Source organism: Hypanus sabinus, chromosome 2 (assembly GCF_030144855.1).
Source record: "Hypanus sabinus isolate sHypSab1 chromosome 2, sHypSab1.hap1, whole genome shotgun sequence".
In the NCBI taxonomy this organism is placed as follows: Eukaryota; Metazoa; Chordata; class Chondrichthyes; order Myliobatiformes; family Dasyatidae; genus Hypanus; species Hypanus sabinus.
This window is the reverse complement of record NC_082707.1, coordinates 4022197-4044229: the sequence shown is the minus strand read 5'-3', so window position 1 is coordinate 4044229 and position 22033 is coordinate 4022197. Positions and strand designations below refer to the sequence as shown.

The 22033-nt window shown below is 52.3% G+C and overlaps 1 protein-coding gene across 1 annotated transcript in view; it reads left to right on the top strand.

Moving 5' to 3' along the window:
• LOC132406129 (claudin-1-like) overlaps positions 1–22033 on the top strand; it is a 170799-nt gene that overhangs the window by 114652 nt on the left and 34114 nt on the right. The window lies entirely within an intron of this gene.

Below are 22033 nucleotides of genomic sequence, written 5' to 3'. Positions count from 1 at the left end.
AAAAAAACAATGGAGGAAAACACAATAAATATAAATATATTAGATAGCTTGATTAGAAACATAGAAAACCTACAGCACAATATGGGCCCTTCAGCCCACAAAGCTGTGCTGAATATGTCCTTACCTTAGATAATAACTAGGCTTACCTATAGCCCTCTATTTTGCTAAGCTCCATGTACCTAGCCAAAAGTCTCCTAATAGACCCTATCGTATCCACCTCCACCACCACCGGCAGCCTATTCCACACACTCACCACTCTCCGCGTAAAAATAAGTTACCCCTGACATCTCCTCTGTGCCTACTTCCAAGCACCTTAAACCATGCCCTCTCATGCTAGCCACTTCAGCCCCGGGAAAAAGCCTCTGACTATCCACACGATCAATGCCTCTCATTATCTTATACACCTCTATCAGGTCACCTCTCATCCTCCGTCGCTCCAAGGAGGAAAGACCAAGTTCACTCAACCTATTCTCATAGGGCATGCTCCCCAAACCAGGCAACATCTTGTAAATTTCCTCTGCACCCTTTCTATAGTTTCCAAATCCTTCCTGTAGTGAGGGGACCAGAACTGAGCACAGTACTTCAATTGGGGTCTGACCTGGGTCCTTAAAGCTGTAACATTACCTCTCGGCTCTTAAACTCAATCCCACGGTTGATGAAGGCAAATGCACTGGATGCCTTCTTATCCACAGGGTCAACCTGCACATCAGTTTTGAGCGTCCTATGGACTCGGACTCCAAGATCCTTCTGATCCTCCACACTGCCAAAAGTCTTACCATTAATACTATATTCTGCCATCATATTTGACCTACCAAAATGAACCACTTCACACTTACCTGGGTTGAACTCCATCTGCCACTTCTCAGCCCAGTTTTGCATCCTATCAATGTCCCTCTGTAACCTCTGACAGCCCTCCACACTATCCACAACACCCCCAACCTTTGTGTCATCAGCAAATTTACTAACCCATCCCTCCACTTCCTCATCAAGGTAATTTATAAAAATCACAGAGTAGGGGTCCCAGAACAGATCCCTGAGACACACTGGTCACCGACCTCCATGCAGAATATGACCCGTCTATAACCACTCTTTGCCTTTTGTGGGCAAGCCAGTTCTGGATCCACAAAGCAATGTCCCCTTGGACCCCATGCTTCCTTACTTCCTCAATAAGCCTTGCATGGGGTACCTTATCAAATGCCTTGCTGAAATCCATATACACTACATCTACTGCTCTACCTTCATCAATGTCTTTAGTCACGTCCTCAAAAATTTCAATCAGGCTAGTAAGGCACGACCTGCCCTTTACAAAGCCATACTGACTCTTCCTAATCGTAGTTTGTCTCTCCAAATGTTCATCAATCCTGCCTGTCAGGATCTTCTCCATCAACTTACCAACCACTGAAGTAAGACTCACTGGTCTATAATTTGCTGGGCTATCTCGACTCCCTTTCTTGAATAAGGGAACAACATCTGCAACCTCCAATTCTCCAGAACCTCTCCCATCCTCATTGATGATGCAAAGATCATCACCAGAGGCTCAGCAATCTCCTCCCTCACTTCCCACAGTAGCCTGGGGTACATCCTGTCCGGTCGCGGTGACTTATCCTACTTGATGTTTTCCAAAAGTTCCAGCACATCCTCTTTCTTAATATCTACATTCTCAAGCTTTTCAGTCTGCTTCAAGTCATCACTACAATCACTAAGATCCTTTTCCACAGTGAATACAAAGCAAAGTACCTCCGCTACCTCTTCCGGTTCCACACACTTTTCCACTGTCACACTTGATTGGTGCTGTTCTCTCTGGCTCTTCACATACTTGTAGAATGCCGGAGTTTTCCTTAATCCTGCCCGCCAAGGCCTTCTCCTGGCCCCTTCTGTTTCTCCTAATTTCCTTCTTATACTCCTTCCCGATAGCCTTATAATCTTCTAGATCTCTATATTTACCTAGTTTTTTGAACATTTTGTAAGCTTTTCTTTTCTTCATGACTAGATTTACAACAGCTTTTGTACACCACGGTTCCTATACCCTACCATCCTTTCCCTGTCTCATTGGAATGTACCTATGCAGAACTCCACGCAAATATCCCCTGAACATTTGCCACATTTCTGCCGTACATTTCCCTGAGAAGACCTGTTTCCAATTTATGCTTCCAAGTTCCTGCCTGAGGTCTTCATATTTCCCCTTACTCCAATTAAATGTTTCCCTAACTTGTCTGTTCTTATTTCTCTCCAATGCTATTGTAAAGGAGGTAGAATTATGATCACTGTCTCCAGAAAGCTCTCCCACTGAGAGATCTGACACCTGACCAGGTTCATTATGATTGTATGTCCATAAAATGACACTAGGCACAGGAGTGACTGTACATAAGGTGACTCTGACAGGAAATGATAAAGTAGTGGAGTTGGGGGTGTGGAGGGGTGGGTCAGTGGGTGGAGGTGTTGATCAGGTTACTGCTTGGGGAAAGTAACTGTTCTTGTGTCTGGTGCTCCTGGACTGGATGCTACATGATCCCCCCCAATGGGAGTGGGACAGTCAGGGTGGGTGGGATCCTTCATGGTGCTACCAGCCCTTTTCTGGCACTTTTCCGTATATATGTCCTTGACGGTGGGTCGGCTGGTGCTGGTGATGTGCTGAGCATTTTTCACCACGCATTGTGGAGCATCCTGCCATTCACAGGGTGGTTTCCTGCCCAGATCATTTCACATGTGAGGCACTATAAATGGAAACAGGGTTTCAGAGAGAGTGCAGTGCAGGCAGGGGAATCCCCCTCCCTCAGGGATCTGAGTAGGCTCGAGGGGACGTTGATAAGGGAGTGAGCAGGTAATGGCACTGAGTCAAAATGGGATCTGTGCTGGCCTTGTGGATAGGACTTGTGTTGCCTCTAAACCAACAGAATGTAGTGGAGCCAGTGCTAGTTTTCCACCAGTCAATAATATTGTGAGACCTCAGTTGGTCAGCAACGACCGTGGGTGTGACGTCCCAGCTCTCTACGTGATACACAAACCAGGGCAATGACCGTGGGTGTGACGTCCCAGCTCTCTACGTGATACACAAACCAGGGCAATGACCGTGGGTGTGACGTCCCAGCTCTCTACGTGATACACAAACCAGGGCATCGACCGTAGGTCTGTTGTCCCAGCTCTCTACGTGATACACAAACCAGGGCAATGACCGTGGGTGTGACGTCCCAGCTCTCTACGTGATACACAAACCAGGGCATCGACCGTGGGTGTGACGTCCCAGCTCTCTACGTGATACACAAACCAGGGCTTCGACCGTGGGTGTGACGTCCCAGCTCTCTACGAGATACACAAACCAGGGCAATGACCGTGGGTGTGACGTCCCAGCTCTCTACGAGATACACAAACCAGGGCAATGACCGTGGGTGTGACGTCCCAGCTCTCTACGTGATACACAAACCAGGGCATCGAACGTGGGTGTGACGTCCCAGCTCTCTACGTGATACACAAACCAGGGCATCGACCGTGAGTGTGACGTCCCAGCACTCTACGTGATACACAAACCAGGGCATCGACCGTGGGTGTGACGTCCCAGCTCTATACGGGATACACATACCAGGTCATCAACCGTGGGTGTGACATCCCAGCTCTCTACGTGATAAACAAACCAGGGCATCGACCGTGGGTGTGATGACCCAGCTCTCTATGTGATACACAAACCAGGTCATCGACCGTGGGTGTGATGTCCCAGCTCTCTACGTGATCCATAAACCCGGGCATCGACCGTGGGTGTGACGTCCCAGCTCTCTACGTGATACACAAACCAGGGCATCGACCGTGGGTGTGACGTCCCAGCTCTCTACGTGATACACAAACCAGGGCATCGATCGTGGGTGTGTCGTCCCAGCTCTCTACGTGATACACAAAGCTGGGCATCGACCGTGGGTGTGACGTCCCAGCTCTCTACGTGATACACAAACCAGGGCATCGACCATGGGTGTGACGTCCCAGCTCTCTACGTGATACACAAACCAGGTCATCGACCGTGGGTGTGACGTCCCAGCTCTCTACGTGATACACAAACCAGGGCATCGACCGTGGGTGTGACGTCCCAGCTCTCTACGTGATACACAAACCAGGGCATCGACCGTGAGTGTGACGTCCCAGCTCTCTACGTGATACACAAACCAGGGCATCGACTGTGGGTGTGATGTCCCAGCTCTCTACGGGATACACAAACCAGGGCATCGACCGTGGGTGTGACGTCCCAGCTCTCTACGTGATACACAAACCAGGGCATCGACCGTGGGTGTGACGTCCCAGCTCTCTACGTGATACACAAACCAGGTCATCGACCGTGGGTGTGACGTCCCAGCTCTCTACGAGATACACAAACCAGGGCATCGACCATGGGTGTGACGTCCCAGCTCTCTACGTGATACACAAACCAGGGCATCGAGCGTGGGTGTGACGTCCCAGCTCTCTACGTGATACACAAACCAGGGCATCGACCGTGGGTGTGACGTCCCAGCTCTATACGGGATACACATACCAGGTCATCAACCGTGGGTGTGACGTCCCAGCTCTCTACGTGATAAACAAACCAGGGCTTCGACCGTGGGTGTGACATCCCAGCTCTCTACGTGATAAACAAACCAGGGCATCGACCGTGGGTGTGATGACCCAGCTCTCTATGTGATACACAAACCAGGTCATCGACCGTGGGTGTGACGTCCCAGCTCTCTACGTGATCCATAAACCCGGGCATCGACCGTGGGTGTGACGTCCCAGCTCTCTACGTGATACACAAACCAGGGCATCGGCCGTGGGTGTGACGTCCCAGCTCTCTACGTGATACACAAACCAGGGCATCGAGCGTGGGTGTGACGTCCCAGCTCTCTACGTGATACACAAACCAGGGCATCGACCGTGGGTGTGACGTCCCAGCTCTCTACGTGATACACAAACCAGGGCATCGAGCGTGGGTGTGACGTCCCAGCTCTCTACGTGATACACAAACCAGGGCATCGACTGTGGGTGCGACGTCCCAGCTCTCTACGTGATACACAAACCAGGGCTTCGACCGTGGGTGTGACGTCCCAGCTCTCTACGTGATACACAAACCAGGGCATCGACCATGGGTGTGACGTCCCAGCTCTCTACGTGATACACAAACCAGGGCTTCGACCGTGGGTGTGACGTCCCAGCTCTCTACGTGATACACAAACCAGGGCATCGACCGTGGGTGTGACGTCCCAGCTCTTTACGTGATACACAAACCAGGGCATCGACCGTGGGTGTGACGTCCCAGCTCTCTACGTGATAAACAAACCAGGGCTTCGACCGTGGGTGTGACGTCCCAGCTCTCTACGTGATACACAAACCAGGGCATTGACCGTGGGTGTGTAGTCCCAGCTCTCTACGTGATACACAAACCAGGGCATCGACCGTGGGTGTGTAGTCCCAGCTCTCTACGTGATACACAAACCAGGGCAGTGTGATATGGAGAGCAGGCTCGCCCGCTCCACACAGCTGATGAATCAAAATGAGCGGCAGAGACCAATTCAGTTTGGCCCCAGTCGTCAAGTCAGCATGGAACGCAACGTAGGACTCTATTAGGGACTCCAGCTCTGAATTCTTCCCTTGGGATTTACTCCCAATGCCTGTCCCATGGCTGGGTAAAGCCGAACGACAGTGGAGGTTTCATATCAGAGTTTTTGTCCTCCGAGATGAGCCAGCATCCATGGCTGAGCAGCCCCAAATGCCCAAAGCAACTGGCTATAATGTTCTGCAACCCACCTCCTCCCCTTCTCCTGCCAGTAGAAACTCCTCTGTCAGGGCTCAGTAGCTAAGCCGCACGTGAGGGGAGCAGCCCGACTTGGTCATCAGAGGCTATTTGAAACACATGCCATTGAGAGCATTTAATAGGTAGTGGGAGCTTCTCCCCAATACCAGCCTTGGCTAAAACCATTAGACATAGGAGCAGAATTAGGCCATTCAGCCCATCGAGTCTGCTCCACCATTCCATCATGGCTGATTTATTATCCCTCTCAACCCTATTCTCCTGGCTTCTCCCTGTAACTTTTCATTCCCTGACTCATCAAGAACCAATCAATTTTCACTTTAAATATAACCTGAGTTTTTGCCTCCTCAGTTACCCGTGGCAACAGATTCCACTCACTACACTCTGGCCACAAAATTTCCTCCTCACCACCACTTCTGGGAGCATCCTCTCCATATCTGCTCTATCGAGGCCTATCCATTATTGAACGTTTTCAATAAGGCCAGTCCTCATTCTTCTGAATTCCAGTGAGTACAGTCCCACAGCCACTAAATGCTCTTCATATGATAAGCCATTTATTCCTTATACCAAAGTACATGACCAGACACTTCCCAACACTGTATTCCATCTGCCACTTCTTTGCCCATTCTCCTAATCTGTCTAAGTCCTTCTGTAGCCTCTATTTCCTCAAAACTACCTGCCCCTACACCTATCTTTGTATTATCTGCAAACCACAAAACCATCAGTTTCATCATCCACAACAACCTTAATGAACCAGTAAATAATTACAGAGCTAGAAATGGAATTGAGTTCACTAATTGCCCATGGAAGCTCTGTGAGGGAGAGCATTTCAGAGATGATGACCCAGATGTCATCACTGATTAACACTGCCACTCCCTCAGCTTGTTTTGCCTCCCTCCCTGTCCCCTTTGAAACATCAAAATCCCCAAATCATCCTGCTAATAGCAGCATAAACCCTGCTCCCCCAATTTCATACTTTCCTATACCAACTGCTCCAGGATTCTCAGCAGTATGGAGGAACAGACCTTGGGGTCCATGTCCACAGATTCCAAAAGTTGATAGAGTGGTTAAGAAGGCAGATGGTGTGTTGGCCTTCATTAGTCTAAGAGTGAAGTTCAAGAGCTGCAAGGTAATGTTGTAGCTCTATAAGACTGGATTGACCGCAGTTGGAATGTTGTATTCAGTTCTGGTCACCTGATTAAAGGCAGCATATGGGAGCTTTGCCAGGATGCTGCCTGGATTAGAGAGGGTGCAGAGATTCACCAGGATGCTGCCTGGATTAGAGAGGGTGCAGAGGAGATTTACCAGGATGCTGCCTGGATTAGAGAGGGTGCAGAGGAGATTCACCAGGATGCTGCCTGGATTAGAGAGGGTGCAGAGGAGATTCACTAGGACGCTGCCTGGATTAGAGAAGGTGCAGAGGAGATTCACCAGGATGCTGCGTGGGTTAGAGAGGGTGCACAGGAGATTCACCAGGATGCTGCCTGGATTAGAGAGGGAGCAGAGGAGATTCACCAGGATGCTGCCTGGATTAGAAAGGGTGCAGAGGAGATTCACCAGGATGCTGTCTGGATTAGAGAGTGTGCAGAGGAGATTCACCAGGATGCTGCCTGGATTAGAGAGGGTGCACAGGAGATTCACCAGGATGCTGCCTGGATCAGAGAGGGTGCAGAGGAGATTCACCAGGATGCTGCCTAGATTAGAGAGGGTGCCGAGGAGATTCACCAGGATGCTGCCTGGGTTAGAGAGGGTGCAGAGGAGATTCACCAGGATGCTGTATGGATTAGAGAGTGTGCAGAGGAGATTCACCAGGATGCTGCCTGGATTAGAGAGGGTGCAGAGGAGATTTAGCAGCACGCTCCCTAGATTAGAGAGGGTGCAGAGGAGATTCACCAGGATGCTGCCTGGATTAGGCAGGGTGCAGAGGAGATTCACCGGGATGCTGCCTGGATTAGAGAAGGTGCAGAGGAGATTCAACAGGATGCTGCCTGGATTAGAAAGGGTGCAGAGGAGATTCACCAGGATGCTGTCTGGATTAGAGAGGGTGCAGAGGAGATTCACCAGGATGCTGTCTGGATTAGATAGGGTGCAGAGGAGATTCATCGGGATGCTGCCTGGATTGGAGAGGGTGCAAAGGAGATTCACCGGGATGCTGCCTGGATTAGAAAGGGTGCAGAGGAGATTTAGCAGGACGCTGCATAGATTAGAGAGGGTGCAGAGGAGATTCATCGGGATGCTGCCTGGATTAGAAAGGGTGCAGAGGAGATTCACCGGGATGCTGTCTGGATTAGAGAGAGTGCAGAGGAGATTCACCGGGATGCTGCATGGATAAGAGAGGGTGCAGAGGAGATTCACCAGGATGCTGCCTGGATTAGAGAGGGTGCAGAGGAGATTCAACAGGATGCTGCCTGGATTAGAAAGGGTGCAGAGGAGATTCACCAGGATGCTGTCTGGAATAGAGAGTGTGCAGAGGAGATTCACCGGGATGCTGCCTGGATTAGAGAGGTTGCAGAGGAGATTCACCAGGATGCTGCCTGGATTAGAGAGGGTGCAGAGGAGATTCACCAGGACGCTGCCTGTATTAGAGACGGTGCAGAGGAGATTCACCAGGATGCTGCCTGGGTTAGAGAGGGTGCAGAGGAGATTCACCACGATGCTGCCTGGATTAGAGAGGGTGCAGAGGAGATTCAACAGGATGCTGCCTGGATTAGAAAGGGTGCAGAGGAGATTCACCAGGATGCTGTCTGGATTAGAGAGTGTGCAGAGGAGATTCACCAGGATGCTGCCTGGATTAGAGAGGGTGCAGAGGAGATTCACCAGGATGCTGCTTGGATTAGAAAGGGTGCAGAGGAGATTCAACAGGATGCTGCCTGGATTAGAGAGGGTGCAGAGGAGATTTAGCAGCACGCTCCCTAGATTAGAGAGGGTGCAGAGGAGATTCACCAGGATGCTGCCTGCATTAGAAAGGGTGCAGAGGAGATTCACGAGGATGCTGCCTGGATTAGAGAGGGTGCACAGGAGATTCACCGGGATGCTGCCTGGATTAGAGAGTGTGCAGAGGAGATTCACCAGGATGCTGCCTGGATTAGAGAGGGTGCAGAGGAGATTCACCAGGATGCTGCCTGGATTAGAGAGGGTGCAGAGATTCACCAGGATGCTGCCTGGATTAGATAGGGTGCAGAGGAGATTCACCAGGATGCTGCCTGGATTAGAGAGGGTGCAGAGGAGATTCACCAGGATGCTGCCTGGATTAGAGAGGGTGCAGAGATTCACCAGGATGCTGCCTGGATTAGATAGGGTGCAGAGATTCACCAGGATGCTGCTTGGATTAGAGAGGGTGCAGAGGAGATTCACCAGGATGCTGCCTGGATTAGAGAGGGTGCAGAGGAGATTCACCAGGATGCTGCCTGGATTAGAGAGGGTGCAGAGGAGATTTAGCAGCACGCTCCCTAGATTAGAGAGGGTGCAGAGGAGATTCACCAGGATGCTGCCTGCATTAGAAAGGGTGCAGAGGAGATTCACGAGGATGCTGCCTGGATTAGGGAGGGTGCAGAGGAGATTCACCGGGATGCTGTCTGGATTAGAGAGCGTGCAGAGGAGATTCACCGGGATGCTGCCTGGATTAGAGAGGGTGCAGAGGAGATTCACCAGGATGCTGCCTGGATTAGAGAGGGTGCAGAGGAGATTCACCAGAACGCTGCCTGGATTAGAGAGGGTGCAGAGGAGATTCACCAGGATGCTGCCTGGGTTAGAGAGGGTGCAGAGGAGATTCACCACGATGCTGCCTGGATTAGAGAGGGTGCAGAGGAGATTCACCAGGATGCTGCCTGGATTAGAGAGGGTGCAGAGATTCACCAGGATGCTGCCTGGATTAGAGAGGGTGCAGAGATTCACAAGGATGCTGCCTGGATTAGATAGGGTGCAGAGATTCACCAGGATGCTGCCTGGATTAGAGAGGGTACAGAGGAGATTCACCAGGATGCTGCCTGCATTAGAAAGGGTGCAGAGGAGATTCACGAGGATGCTGCCTGGATTAGGGAGGGTGCAGAGGAGATTCACCGGGATGCTGTCTGGATTAGAGAGCGTGCAGAGGAGATTCACCGGGATGCTGCCTGTATTAGAGAGGGTGCAGAGGAGATTCACCAGGATGCTGCCTGGATTAGAGAGGGTGCAGAGGAGATTCACCAGAACGCTGCCTGGATTAGAGAGGGTGCAGAGGAGATTCACCAGGATGCTGCCTGGATTAGAGAGGGTGCAGAGGAGATTCACCACGATGCTGCCTGGATTAGAGAGGGTGCAGAGGAGATTCACCAGGATGCTGCCTGGATTAGAGAGGGTGCAGAGATTCACCAGGATGCTGCCTGGATTAGAGAGGGTGCAGAGATTCACAAGGATGCTGCCTGGATTAGATAGGGTGCAGAGATTCACCAGGATGCTGCCTGGATTAGAGAGGGTGCAGAGGAGATTCACCAGGATGCTGCCTGGATTAGAGAGGGTGCAGAGGAGATTCACCAGGATGCTGTCTGGATTAGAAAGGGTGCAGAGCAGATTCACCGAGATGCTGCCTGGATTAGAGAGGGTGCAGAGGAGATTTAGCAGCACGCTCCCTAGATTAGAGAGGGTGCAGAGGAGATTCACCAGCATGCGGCCTGCATTAGAAAGGGTGCAAAGGAGATTCACGAGGATGCTGCCTGGATTAGAGAGGGTGCAGAGGAGATTCACCAGGATGCTGCCTGGATTAGAAAGGGTGCACAGCAGATTCACCGAGATGCTGCCTGGATTAGAGAGGGTGCAGAGGAGATTTAGCAGCACGCTCCCTAGATTAGAGAGGGTGCAGAGGAGATTCACCAGGATGCTGCCTGCATTAGAAAGGGTGCAGAGGAGATTCACGAGGATGCTGCCTGGATTAGAGAGGGTGCAGAGGAGATTCACCTGGATGCTGTCTGGATTAGAGAGGGTGCAGAGGAGATTCACCAGGATGCTGTCTGGATTAGAAAGGGTGCAGAGGAGATTCACGAGGATGCTGCCTGGATTAGAGAGGGTGCAGAGCAGATTCACCGAGATGCTGCCTGGATTAGAGAGGGTGCAGAGGAGATTTAGCAGCACGCTCCATAGATTAGAGAGGGTGCAGAGGAGATTCACCAGGATGCTGCCTGCATTAGAAAGGGTGCAGAGGAGATTCACGAGGATGCTGCCTGGATTAGGGAGGGTGCAGAGGAGATTCACCGGGATGCTGTCTGGATTAGAGAGTGTGCAGAGGAGATTCACCGGGATGCTGCCTGGATTAGAGAGGGTGCAGAGGAGATTCACCAGGATGCTGCCTGGATTAGAGAGGGTGCAGAGGAGATTCACCAGGACGCTGCCTGGATTAGAGAGGGTGCAGAGGAGATTCACCAGGATGCTGCCTGGGTTAGAGAGGGTGCAGAGGAGATTCACCACGATGCTGCCTGGATTAGAGAGGGTGCTGAGGAGATTCACCAGGATGCTGCCTGGATTAGAGAAGGTGCAGAGGAGATTTACCAGGACGCTGCCTAGATTAGAGAGGGTGCAGAGGAGATTCACCATGATGCTGCGTGCATTAGAGAGGGTGCAGAGGAGATTCACCAGTATGCTGTCTGGATTAGAGAGGGTGCAGAGGAGATTCAACAGGATGCTGCCTGGATTAGAAAGGGTGCAGAGGAGATTCACCAGGATGCTGTCTGGAATAGAGAGTGTGCAGAGGAGATTCACCGGGATGCTGCCTGGATTAGAGAGGTTGCAGAGGAGGTTCACCAGGATGCTGCCTGGATTAGAGAGGGTGCAGAGGAGATTCACCAGGACGCTGCCTGGATTAGAGAGGGTGCACAGGAGATTCACCGGGATGCTGCCTGGATTAGAGAGTGTGCAGAGGAGATTCACCAGGATGCTGCCTGGATTAGAGAGGGTGCAGAGGAGATTCACCAGGATGCTGCCTGGATTAGAGAGGGTGCAGAGATTCACCAGGATGCTGCCTGGATTAGATAGGGTGCAGAGGAGATTCACCAGGATGCTGCCTGGATTAGAGAGGGTGCAGAGGAGATTCACCAGGATGCTTCTTGGATTAGAAAGGGTGCAGAGGAGATTCACGAGGATGCTGCCTGGATTAGAGAGGGTGCACAGGAGATTCACCGGGATGCTGCCTGGATTAGAGAGTGTGCAGAGGAGATTCACCAGGATGCTGCCTGGATTAGAGAGGGTGCAGAGGAGATTCACCAGGATGCTGCCTGGATTAGAGAGGGTGCACAGGAGATTCACCAGGATGCGGCCTGCATTAGAAAGGGTGCAGAGGAGATTCACGAGGATGCTGCCTGGATTTGAGAGGGTGCAGAGGAGATTCACCAGGATGCTGCCTGGATTAGAAAGGGTGCACAGCAGATTCACCGAGATGCTGCCTGGATTAGAGAGGGTGCAGAGGAGATTTAGCAGCACGCTCCCTAGATTAGAGAGGGTGTAGAGGAGATTCACCAGGATGCTGCCTGCATTAGAAAGGGTGCAGAGGAGATTCACGAGGATGCTGCCTGGATTAGAGAGGGTGCAGAGGAGATTCACCTGGATGCTGTCTGGATTAGAGAGGGTGCAGAGGAGATTCACCAGGATGCTGTCTGGATTAGAAAGGGTGCAGAGGAGATTCACGAGGATGCTGCCTGGATTAGAGAGGGTGCAGAGCAGATTCACCGAGATGCTGCCTGGATTAGAGAGGGTGCAGAGGAGATTTAGCAGCACGCTCCATAGATTAGAGAGGGTGCAGAGGAGATTCACCAGGATGCTGCCTGCATTAGAAAGGGTGCAGAGGAGATTCACGAGGATGCTGCCTGGATTAGGGAGGGTGCAGAGGAGATTCACCGGGATGCTGTCTGGATTAGAGAGTGTGCAGAGGAGATTCACCGGGATGCTGCCTGGATTAGAGAGGGTGCAGAGGAGATTCACCAGGATGCTGCCTGGATTAGAGAGGGTGCAGAGGAGATTCACCAGGACGCTGCCTGGATTAGAGAGGGTGCAGAGGAGATTCACCAGGATGCTGCCTGGGTTAGAGAGGGTGCTGAGAAGATTCACCACGATGCTGCCTGGATTAGAGAGGGTGCTGAGGAGATTCACCAGGATGCTGCCTGGATTAGAGAGGGTGCAGAGGAGATTTACCAGGACGCTGCCTAGATTAGAGAGGGTGCAGAGGAGATTCACCATGATGCTGCCTGCATTAGAGAGGGTGCAGAGGAGATTCACCAGTATGCTGTCTGGATTAGAGAGTGTGCAGAGGAGACTCACCAGGATGCTGCCTGGTTTAGAGAGGGTGCAGAGGAGATTTACCAGGACGCTGCCTAGATTAGAGAGGGTGCAGAGGAGATTCACCATGATGCTGCCTGCATTAGAGAGGGTGCAGAGGAGATTCACCAGTATGCTGTCTGGATTAGAGAGAGTGCAGAGGAGATTCACCAGTATGCTGTCTGGATTAGAGAGAGTGCAGAGGAGATTCACCGGGATGCTGCCTGGATTAGAGAGGGTGCAGAGGAGATTCACCAGGATGCTGCCTGGGTTAGAGAGGGTGTAGAGGAGATTCACAAAGATGCTGCCTGGATTAGAGAGAGTGCAGAGGAGATTCACCGGGATGCTGCCTGGATTAGAGAGGGTGCAGAGGAGATTCACCAGGATGCTGCCTGGATTATGGAGGGTGCAGAGGAGATTCACCAGGATGCTGCCTGGATTAGAGATGGTGCAGAGGAGATTCACCAGGATGCTGCCTGGATTAGAGATGGTGCAGAGGAGATTCACCAGGATGCTGCCTGCATTAGAAAGGGTGCAGAGGAGATTCACCAGGATGCTACCTGGATTAGGCAGGGTGCAGAGGAGATTCACCGGGATGCTGCCTGGATTAGAGAAGGTGCAGAGGAGATTCACCGGGATGCTCCCTGGATTAGAGAGGGTGCAGAGGAGATTCATCGGGATGCTGCCTGGATTGGAGAGGGTGCAAAGGAGATTCACCGGGATGCTGCCTGGATTAGAAAAGGTGCAGAGGAGATTCACCGGGATGCTGCATGGATAAGAGAGGGTGCAGAGGAGATTCACCAGGATGCTGCCTGGATTAGAGAGGGTGCAGAGGAGATTCAACAGGATGCTGCCTGGATTAGAAAGGGTGCAGAGGAGATTCACCAGGATCCTGTCTGGAATAGAGAGTGTGCAGAGGAGATTCACCGGGATGCTGCCTGGATTAAAGAGGGTGCAGAGGAAATTCACCAGGATGCTGCCTGGGTTAGAGAGGGTGCAGAGGAGATTCACCAGGACGCTGCCTGAATTAGAGAGGGTGCAGAGGAGATTCACCAGAATGCTGCCTGGGTTAGAGAGGGTGCAGAGGAGATTCACCACGATGCTGCCTGGATTAGAGAGGGTGCAGAGGAGATTCACCAGGATGCTGCCTGGATTAGAGAGGGTGCAGAGATTAACCAGGATGCTGCCTGGATTAGATAGGGTGCAGAGATTCACCAGGATGCTGCCTGGATTAGAGAGGGTGCAGAGGAGATTCACCAGGATGCTGCCTGGATTAGAGAGGGTGCAGAGGAGATTCACCAGGATGCTGCCTGGATTAGGCAGGGTGCAGAGGAGATTCACCGGGATGCTGCCTGGATTAGAGAAGGTGCAGAGGAGATTCAACAGGATGCTGCCTGGATTAGAAAGGGTGCAGAGGAGATTCACCAGGATGCTGTCTGGATTAGAGAGGGTGCAGAGGAGATTCACCAGGATGCTGTCTGGATTAGAGAGGGTGCAGAGGAGATTCATCGGGATGCTGCCTGGATTGGAGAGGGTGCAAAGGAGATTCACCGGGATGCTGCCTGGATTAGAGAGGGTGCAGAGGAGATTCACCAGGATGCTGCCTGGATTATGGAGGGTGCAGAGGAGATTCATCAGGATGCTGCATGGATTAGAGATGGTACAGAGGAGATTCACCAGGATGCTGCCTGGGTTAGAGAGGGTGCAGAGGAGATTTAGCAGCACGCTCCCTAGATTAGAGAGGGTGCAGAGGAGATTCACCAGGATGCTGCCTGCATTAGAAAGGGTGCAGAGGAGATTCACCAGGATGCTACCTGGATTAGGCAGGGTGCAGAGGAGATTCACCGGGATGCTGCCTGGATTAGAGAAGGTGCAGAGGAGATTCACCGGGATGCTCCCTGGATTAGAGAGGGTGCAGAAGAGATTCATCGGGATGCTGCCTGGATTGGAGAGGGTGCAAAGGAGATTCACCGGGATGCTGCCTGGATTAGAAAAGGTGCAGAGGAGATTCACCGGGATGCTGCATGGATAAGAGAGGGTGCAGAGGAGATTCACCAGGATGCTGCCTGGATTAGAGAGGGTGCAGAGGAGATTCAACAGGATGCTGCCTGGATTAGAAAGGGTGCAGAGGAGATTCACCAGGATCCTGTCTGGAATAGAGAGTGTGCAGAGGAGATTCACCGGGATGCTGCCTGGATTAGAGAGGGTGCAGAGGAAATTCACCAGGATGCTGCCTGGGTTAGAGAGGGTGCAGAGGAGATTCACCAGGACGCTGCCTGAATTAGAGAGGGTGCAGAGGAGATTCAACAGAATGCTGCCTGGGTTAGAGAGGGTGCAGAGGAGATTCACCACGATGCTGCCTGGATTAGAGAGGGTGCAGAGGAGATTCACCAGGATGCTGCCTGGATTAGAGAGGGTGCAGAGATTAACCAGGATGCTGCCTGGATTAGATAGGGTGCAGAGATTCACCAGGATGCTGCCTGGATTAGAGAGGGTGCAGAGGAGATTCACCAGGATGCTGCCTGGATTAGAGAGGGTGCAGAGGAGATTCACCAGGATGCTGCCTGGATTAGGCAGGGTGCAGAGGAGATTCACCGGGATGCTGCCTGGATTAGAGAAGGTGCAGAGGAGATTCAACAGGATGCTGCCTGGATTAGAAAGGGTGCAGAGGAGATTCACCAGGATGCTGTCTGGATTAGAGAGTGTGCAGAGGAGATTCACCAGGATGCTGTCTGGATTAGAGAGGGTGCAGAGGAGATTCATCGGGATGCTGCCTGGATTGGAGAGGGTGCAAAGGAGATTCACCGGGATGCTGCCTGGATTAGAAAGGGTGCAGAGGAGATTTAGCAGGACGCTGCATAGATTAGAGAGGGTGCAGAGGAGATTCATCGGGATGCTGCCTGGATTAGAAAGGGTGCAGAGGAGATTCACCGGGATGCTGTCTGGATAAGAGAGGGTGCAGAGGAGATTCACCAGGATGCTGCCTGGATTAAAAAGGGTGCAGAGGAGATTCACCAGGATGCTGTCTGGAATAGAGAGTGTGCAGAGGAGATTCACCGGGATGCTGCCTGGATTAGAGAGGTTGCAGAGGAGATTCACCAGGATGCTGCCTGGATTAGAGAGGGTGCAGAGGAGATTCACCAGGACGCTGCCTGTATTAGAGACGGTGCAGAGGAGATTCAGCAGGATGCTGCCTGGGTTAGAGAGGGTGCAGAGGAGATTCACCACGATGCTGCCTGGATTAGAGAGGGTGCAGAGGAGATTCAACAGGATGCTGCCTGGATTAGAAAGGGTGCAGAGGAGATTCACCAGGATGCTGCCTGCATTAGAAAGGGTGCAGAGGAGATTCACCAGGATGCTGCCTGCATTAGAAAGGGTGCAGAGGAGATTCACCGGGATGCTGCCTGGATTAGCGAGGGTGCACAGGAGATTCACCGGGATGCTGTCTGGATTAGAGAGAGTGCAGAGGAGATTCACCAGGATGCTGCCTGGATTAGAGAGGGTGCAGAGATTCACCAGGATGCTGCCTGGATTAGATAGGGTGCAGAGATTCACCAGGATGCTGCTTGGATTAGAGAGGGTGCAGAGGAGATTCACCAGGATGCTGCCTGGATTAGAGAGGGTGCAGAGGAGATTCACCAGGATGCTGCCTGGATTAGAGAGGGTGCAGAGGAGATTTAGCAGCACGCTCCCTAGATTAGAGAGGGTGCAGAGGAGATTCACCAGGATGCTGCCTGCATTAGAAAGGGTGCAGAGGAGATTCACGAGGATGCTGCCTGGATTAGGGAGGGTGCAGAGGAGATTCACCGGGATGCTGTCTGGATTAGAGAGTGTGCAGAGGAGATTCACCGGGATGCTGCCTGGATTAGAGAGGGTGCAGAGGAGATTCACCAGGATGCTGCCAGGATTAGAGAGGGTGCAGAGGAGATTCACCAGAACGCTGCCTGGATTAGAGAGGGTGCAGAGGAGATTCACCAGGATGCTGCCTGGATTAGAGAGGGTGCAGAGATTCACCAGGATGCTGCCTGGATTAGAGAGGGTGCAGAGATTCACCAGGATGCTGCCTGGATTAGAGAGGGTGCAGAGGAGATTCACCAGGATGCTGCCTGGATTAGAGAGGGTGCAGAGGAGATTCACCAGGATGCTGTCTGGATTAGAAAGGGTGCAGAGATTCACCAGGATGCTGCCTGGATTAGATAGGGTGCAGAGATTCACCAGGATGCTGCTTGGATTAGAGAGGGTGCAGAGGAGATTCACCAGGATGCTGCCTGGATTAGAGAGGGTGCAGAGGAGATTCACCAGGATGCTGCCTGGATTAGAGAGGGTGCAGAGGAGATTTAGCAGCACGCTCCCTAGATTAGAGAGGGTGCAGAGGAGATTCACCAGGATGCTGCCTGCATTAGAAAGGGTGCAGAGGAGATTCACGAGGATGCTGCCTGGATTAGGGAGGGTGCAGAGGAGATTCACCGGGATGCTGTCTGGATTAGAGAGTGTGCAGAGGAGATTCACCGGGATGCTGCCTGGATTAGAGAGGGTGCAGAGGAGATTCACCAGGATGCTGCCTGGATTAGAGAGGGTGCAGAGGAGATTCACCAGAACGCTGCCTGGATTAGAGAGGGTGCAGAGGAGATTCACCAGGATGCTGCCTGGATTAGAGAGGGTGCAGAGATTCACCAGGATGCTGCCTGGATTAGAGAGGGTGCAGAGATTCACAAGGATGCTGCCTGGATTAGATAGGGTGCAGAGATTCACCAGGATGCTGCCTGGATTAGAGAGGGTGCAGAGGAGATTCACCAGGATGCTGCCTGGATTAGAGAGGGTGCAGAGGAGATTCACCAGAATGCTGTCTGGATTAGAAAGGGTGCAGAGCAGATTCACCGAGATGCTGCCTGGATTAGAGAGGGTGCAGAGGAGATTTAGCAGCACGCTCCCTAGTTTAGAGAGGGTGCAGAGGAGATTCACCAGGATGCTGCCTGCATTAGAAAGGGTGCAGAGGAGATTCACGAGGATGCTGCCTGGATTAGAGAGGATGCAGAGGAGATTCACCAGGATGCTGCCTGGATTAGAAAGGGTGCACAGCAGATTCACCGAGATGCTGCCTGGATTAGAGAGGGTGCAGAGGAGATTTAGCAGCACGCTCCCTAGATTAGAGAGGGTGCAGAGGAGATTCACCAGGATGCTGCCTGCATTAGAAAGGGTGCAGAGGAGATTCACGAGGATGCTGCCTGGATTAGAGAGGGTGCAGAGGAGATTCACCAGGATGCTGTCTGGATTAGAAAGGGTGCAGAGGAGATTCACGAGGATGCTGCCTGGATTAGAGAGGGTGCAGAGCAGATTCACCGAGATGCTGCCTGGATTAGAGAGGGTGCAGAGGAGATTTAGCAGCACGCTCCCTAGATTAGAGAAGGTACAGAGGAGATTCACCAGGATGCTGCCTGCATTAGAAAGAGTGCAGAGGAGATTCACGAGGATGCTGCCTGGTTTAGGGAGTGTGCAGAGGAGATTCACCGGGATGCTGTCTGGATTAGAGAGTGTGCAGAGGAGATTCACCGGGATGCTGCCTGGATTAGAGAGGGTGCAGAGGAGATTCACCAGGATGCTGCCTGAATTAGAGAGGGTGCAGAGGAAATTCACCAGGACGCTGCCTGGATTAGAGAGGGTGCAGAGGAGATTCACCAGGATGCTGCCTGGGTTAGAGAGGGTGCAGAGGAGATTCACCACGATGCTGCCTGGATTAGAGAGGGTGCAGAGGAGATTCACCAGGATGCTGCCTGGATTAGAGAGGGTGCAGAGGAGATTCACCAGTATGCTGTCTGGATTAGAGAGTGTGCAGAGGAGACTCACCAGGATGCTGCCTGGATTAGAGAGGGTGCAGAGGAGATTTACCAGGACGCTGCCTAGATTGGAGAGGGTGCAGAGCAGATTCACAAGGATGCTGCCTGGATTGGAAAGGGTGCAGAGGAGATTCACCGGGATGCTGCCTGGATTAGAGAGGGTGCAGAGGAGATTCACCATGATGCTGCCTGGGTTAGAGAGGGTGTAGAGGAGATTCACAAAGATGCTGCCTGGATTAGAGAGGGTGCAGAGGAGATTCACCAGGATGCTGCCTGGATTAGAGAGGGTGCAGAGGAGATTCACCAGTATGCTGTCTGGATTAGAGAGAGTGCAGAGGAGAGTCACCGGGATGCTGCCTGGATTAGAGAGGGTGCAGAGGAGATTCACCAGGATGCTGCCTGGATTATGGAGGGTGCAGAGGAGATTCACCAGGATGCTGCCTGGATTAGAGATGGTACAGAGGAGATTCACCAGGATGCTGCCTGGGTTAGAGAGGGTGCAGAGGAGATTTAGCAGCACGCTCCCTAGATTAGAGAGGGTGCAGAGGAGATTCACCAGGATGCTGCCTGCATTAGAAAGGGTGCAGAGGAGATTCACCAGGATGCTACCTGGATTAGGCAGGGTGCAGAGGAGATTCACCGGGATGCTGCCTGGATTAGAGAAGGTGCAGAGGAGATTCACCGGGATGCTCCCTGGATTAGAGAGGGTGCAGAGGAGATTCATCGGGATGCTGCCTGGATTGGAGAGGGTGCAGAGGAGATTCACCGGGATGCTGCATGGATAAGAGAGGATGCAGAGGAGATTCACCAGGATGCTGCCTGGATTAGAGAGGGTGCAGAGGAGATTCAACAGGATGCTGCCTGGATTAGAAAGGGTGCAGAGGAGATTCACCAGGATCCTGTCTGGAATAGAGAGTGTGCAGAGGAGATTCACCGGGATGCTGCCTGGATTAGAGAGGGTGCAGAGGAAATTCACCAGGATGCTGCCTGGGTTAGAGAGGGTGCAGAGGAGATTCACCAGGACGCTGCCTGAATTAGAGAGGGTGCAGAGGAGATTCACCAGTATGCTGCCTGGGTTAGAGAGGGTGCAGAGGAGATTCACCAGGATGCTGCCTGGATTAGAGAGGGTGCAGAGGAGATTCACCAGGATGCTGCCTGCATTAGAAAGGGTGCAGAGGAGATTCACCAGGATGCTACCTGGATTAGGCAGGGTGCAGAGGAGATTCACCGGGATGCTGCCTGGATTAGAGAAGGTGCAGAGGAGATTCACCGGGATGCTCCCTGGATTAGAGAGGGTGCAGAGGAGATTCATCGGGATGCTGCCTGGATTGGAGAGGGTGCAAAGGAGATTCACCGGGATGCTGCCTGGATTAGAAAAGGTGCAGAGGAGATTCACCGGGATGCTGTCTGGATTAGAGCGAGTGCAGAGGAGATTCACCGGGATGCTGCATGGATAAGAGAGGATGCAGAGGAGATTCACCAGGATGCTGCCTGGATTAGAGAGGGTGCAGAGGAGATTCAACAGGATGCTGCCTGGATTAGAAAGGGTGCAGAGGAGATTCACCAGGATCCTGTCTGGAATAGAGAGTGTGCAGAGGAGATTCACCGGGATGCTGCCTGGATTAGAGAGGGTGCAGAGGAAATTCACCAGGATGCTGCCTGGGTTAGAGAGGGTGCAGAGGAGATTCACCAGGACGCTGCCTGAATTAGAGAGGGTGCAGAGGAGATTCACCAGAATGCTGCCTGGGTTAGAGAGGGTGCAGAGGAGATTCACCACGATGCTGCCTGGATTAGAGAGGGTACAGAGATTCACCAGGATGCTGCCTGGATTAGAGAGGGTGCAGATATTAACCAGGATGCTGCCTGGATTAGATAGGGTGCAGAGATTCACCGGGATGCTGCCCGGATTAGAGAGGTTGCAGAGGAGATTCACCAGGATGCTGCCTGGATTAGAGAGGGTGCAGAGGAGATTCACGAGGATGCTGCCTGGATTAGGCAGGGTGCAGAGGAGATTCACCGGGATGCTGCCTGGATTAGAGAAGGTGCAGAGGAGATTCAACAGGATGCTGCCTGGATTAGAAAGGGTGCAGAGGAGATTCACCAGGATGCTGTCTGGATTAGAGAGGGTGCAGAGGAGATTCACCAGGATGCTGTCTGGATTAGAGAGGGTGCAGAGGAGATTCATCGGGATGCTGCCTGGATTGGAGAGGGTGCAAAGGAGATTCACCGGGATGCTGCCTGGATTAGAAAGGGTGCAGAGGAGATTTAGCAGGACGCTGCATAGATTAGAGAGGGTGCAGAGGAGATTCATCGGGATGCTGCCTGGATTAGAAAGGGTGCAGAGGAGATTCACCGGGATGCTGTCTGGATTAGAGAGAGTGCAGAGGAGATTCACCGGGATGCTGCATGGATAAGAGAGGGTGCAGAGGAGATTCACCAGGATGCTGCCTGGATTAGAGAGGGTGCAGAGGAGATTCAACAGGATGCTGCCTGGATTAGAAAGGGTGCAGAGGAGATTCACCAGGATGCTGTCTGGAATAGAGAGTGTGCAGAGGAGATTCACCGGGATGCTGCCTGGATTAGAGAGGTTGCAGAGGAGATTCACCAGGATGCTGCCTGGATTAGAGAGGGTGCAGAGGAGATTCACCAGGACGCTGCCTGTATTAGAGACGGTGCAGAGGAGATTCACCAGGATGCTGCCTGGGTTAGAGAGGGTGCAGAGGAGATTCACCACGATGCTGCCTGGATTAGAGAGGGTGCAGAGGAGATTCAACAGGATGCTGCCTGGATTAGAAAGGGTGCAGAGGAGATTCACCAGGATGCTGTCTGGATTAGAGAGTGTGCAGAGGAGATTCACCGGGATGCTGTCTGGATTAGAGAGAGTGCAGAGGAGATTCACCGGGATGCTGCATGGATAAGAGAGGGTGCAGAGGAGATTCACCAGGAAGCTGCCTGGATTAGAGAGGGTGCAGAGGAGATTCAACAGGATGCTGCCTGGATTAGAAAGGGTGCAGAGGAGATTCACCAGGATGCTGCCTGGATTAGAGAGGGTGCAGAGGAGATTCACCAGGATGCTGCTTGGATTAGAAAGGGAGCAGAGGAGATTCAACAGGATGCTGCCTGGATTAGAGAGGGTGCAGAGGAGATTTAGCAGCAC